The sequence below is a fragment of the Pantherophis guttatus genome, chromosome 9 (assembly GCF_059756535.1).
Source record: "Pantherophis guttatus breed Tessera chromosome 9, ASM5975653v1, whole genome shotgun sequence".
Classification (NCBI taxonomy): Eukaryota; Metazoa; Chordata; class Lepidosauria; order Squamata; family Colubridae; genus Pantherophis; species Pantherophis guttatus.
Window position 1 is genome coordinate 30,086,052 of NC_142071.1, and position 3,329 is coordinate 30,089,380.

Genomic DNA, 3,329 nt, shown 5'->3' on the forward strand with positions numbered 1-3,329 from the left:
TTGTGACTGCCAAAGGGAAGGATTGCCAGACAAATGAATATTACGAAATACGAAATACGAAATACGTTATGAATGTTAATGAACTGCCTAAGTGAATGCCACAAGCTTAGATTTAGTTTAGTTTATTGTCATTGCACATCGAACAATGAAATTAAATGCCATCATCAGTGTACATTATACATAAAACAAAAACATCCTTCATATTCTATACAAATGAATTTAAAACCCCTGATATTGCATTAATATTGCACTATAAGGTAGAATTCAATATAGTTACTGCCCTGGGATAGAAGCTGCTTTTCAGCCTATTTGTCCTTGTTTTTATTTTCCTGTACCGTCTGCCAGATGGTAATAGTTCAAAAAAAAAAAAAGTGTGCCCAGGATGAGATGGATCTTTAAGAATGTTTTGAACTTTGTTCACATTTCACATCATAATTGCCCATTGTCTCACTTCTTTTGCCCAAGATATGGCCTCAGCAGTGGTGAAATCCAAATTTTTTTACTACCGGTTCTGTGGGCATGGTTTGGTGGGTGTGGCTTGGTGGGTGTGGCAGGGGAAGGATACTGCAAAATCTCCATTCCCACCCCACTCCAGGGGAAGGATATTGCAAAATCCCCATTCCCTCCCCACTCCTGGGGGAAGGATATTGCAAAATCCCCATTCCCTCCCCACTCCTGGGAGAAGGATATTATAAAATCCCCATTCCCTCCCCACTCCGGGGGAAGTATACTGCAAAATCCCCCTTCCCTCCCCACTCTTGGGGAAAGGATATTGCAAAATCTCCATTCCCACCCCACTCCTGGAGGAAGGATATTGCAAAATCTCCATTCCCATCCCATTCTGGGGCCAGCCAGAGGTGGTATTTACTGGTTCTCCGAACTGCTCAAAATTTCCACTACTGATTCTCCGAACTGCTCAAAATTTCCGTTACCAGTTCTCCAGAACCTGTCGGAACCTGCTAAATTCTACTCCTGGGCCTCAGGCACCTAAGGGACAACCTGTGTCAATTGTCCCTCGTCTCCCAAGTGTTAAATGTTGCAACTAATTCTCAGGCTGTTTCCATCACCAACCCCACACCCCAGTTTCCTCCACCCTCCCAATTTATTCTTTTCCTTCATCTGAAAAAATGACAGATGATTTATTACCTCAACCTGTTGGGTCTGGAAGAATGCTCTCTGTGGGAAATTTTGCATAAAGCTTTGGCAGGAGAGAGAAGAGGAAAGAACACGGAGCAATCACAGGGTTCAAATTCCTCCAAAGATTGAGCAGGACAGCTTGACATGGAACTCCGAAAATGGTCCTACAGGGTGAAGGAATCCTTACAAAGTCTCATTCAATCAACTTGCAGATCTTTATGTCATGTTAAGGAGAACTCATAATGGTCTCAAAAGGAGCATTCCACATAACGGGTGCGAAGAAGTTTTGAACCAAAAAGCAAAAGAGCAACTTGCACACTCATCATACCAAAAATACGGGAGTGAAATCCAGCAGGTTCTGACAGGTTCTGGAGAACCGGTAGCAGAAATTTTGAGCAGTTCGGAGAACCGGTAGTGGAAATTTTCAGCAGTTCAGAGAACCGGCAACTACCACCTCTGGCTGGCCCCAGGAGTGGTGCGGGAATGGAGATTTTGCAGTATCCTTCCTCCAGGAGTGGGAGGGAATGGAGATTTTGCAGTATCCTTTGCCCACCAAGCCACACCCACCAAGCCATACCACGCCCACCAAGCCACGCCCACAGAACCGGTAGAAAAAAAATTTGGATTTCACCACTGCAAAAATAGCTATGTACTTGGACTCTCCAAATTACCATGGAGTCATAATCACTCCAATGACATTCTTTTGATCCAGCATACAGGTTGTCTACATTTGAAGTCAGAGTTTTTCAAACTTGGTACGTTAAAACTGTACAGACTTCAACTTGCAGAATTCTCCAGGCTGCATTGTCAGAAAGGAGGAGGAGGAGGAGGAGGAGGAGGAGGAGGAGGAGGAGGAGGAGGAGGAGGAGGAGGAGGAGGAGGAGGAGGACAAGGAGAAGGAGAAAGAGGAGGAGAAGGAGAAGGAGAAGGAGAAGGAGAAGGAGAAGGAGAAGGAGAAGGAGAAGGAGAAGGAGAAGGAGAAGGAGAAGGAGAAGGAGAAGGAGAAGGAGTCAAGCATGATCTTATGGTGGAAGAGCTTCAATGACTCCAGTTTTAACCAGGCTTCTTCTTGTAGGTTTCTTCCATCCCAATAAAACGTTTAAAATGTTAAAATCTTTAGTGGTTTTTAATATCACATTTTGTCCTCTTTTTGGGGTAAATCTGCCACCTGCTGGCCAGCTCTTCCACCAAACAGACCTCCAAGGACTTGTGAAGAGAAAAAATGCATAGAGTTTACCTCCAGGTATTCCCTTAATCCAGAGGTCTTCAAACTTGACAGCTTTAAGACTTGTGGACTTCAACTCCCAGAATTCTCCAACCAGAAGTCCACAAGACTGTGAGTTGAAGTCCACAAAGCTGCCATGTTTGAAGACCTCTGCCTTAATCCAAGGTCGCAGGTACCACTCTGAGAACTGTTTGTCAGACAGTCCAAAAAGCTTCAGGTGTCAGGTTTCGATGTCATCTCAAATAAATTGCAATCCCAAACAATTAATCTTTGCTGAAATATTCCATTTATTGAGTATGACAGATCTGGCCCCGACTTCATCGTAGCCGATATTAACCCTCTGACCCCCAAACCCTTCCCTTTCCATTCCCCAATTCTCATCTTCTCATTGGCCATCTTCCAAGTCAGTCTCCCCAGCTTCTGACCTCAGCCCACAGGAATGTCCCCCTCCCATCCCATCTCCTAGGGGATATTATCTACAGAGAAAATAAGTAGGTGAAATGTCAAGCCTCGTCGCCTCCTTTTTATGGCAGCATCAGAATGCTGACATCAGGAGGCTTTGCAGGATGGAGAAGAGCCTTCTGGGCTAGGTGGGGTCCCCCACAGCAGGTGATGGAGGAAGCCAAATCTGCTCTTCACTCTCAGTCATGGCCCCTAAGTTTTTCTTTTTTTGCTGGGGAAGAAGCTATTGGTTGACTCCCTAGGTCAAGATGGTAAGGTTTAAAATATGTGTTTCTTTTCTGAATCTGAGCTCTGTGTCAAAAGTGATGTTTTCTGGCTGAATTGAGTCCTACTGCCAATTCTGAGATACCGCTTGGCCCATTCGACGTAAAATGGACCCCCTCCCAATGCCCACAAACCCTGGTCCTTGAATTATAGGTGAAGAGGAGATAAAAAGGACTTTCGTACGATTTGACAGCCCTTTTTGTAGCAAAGTAGTAAGTAGCAAGTAAGTAGTAAGTAGCAA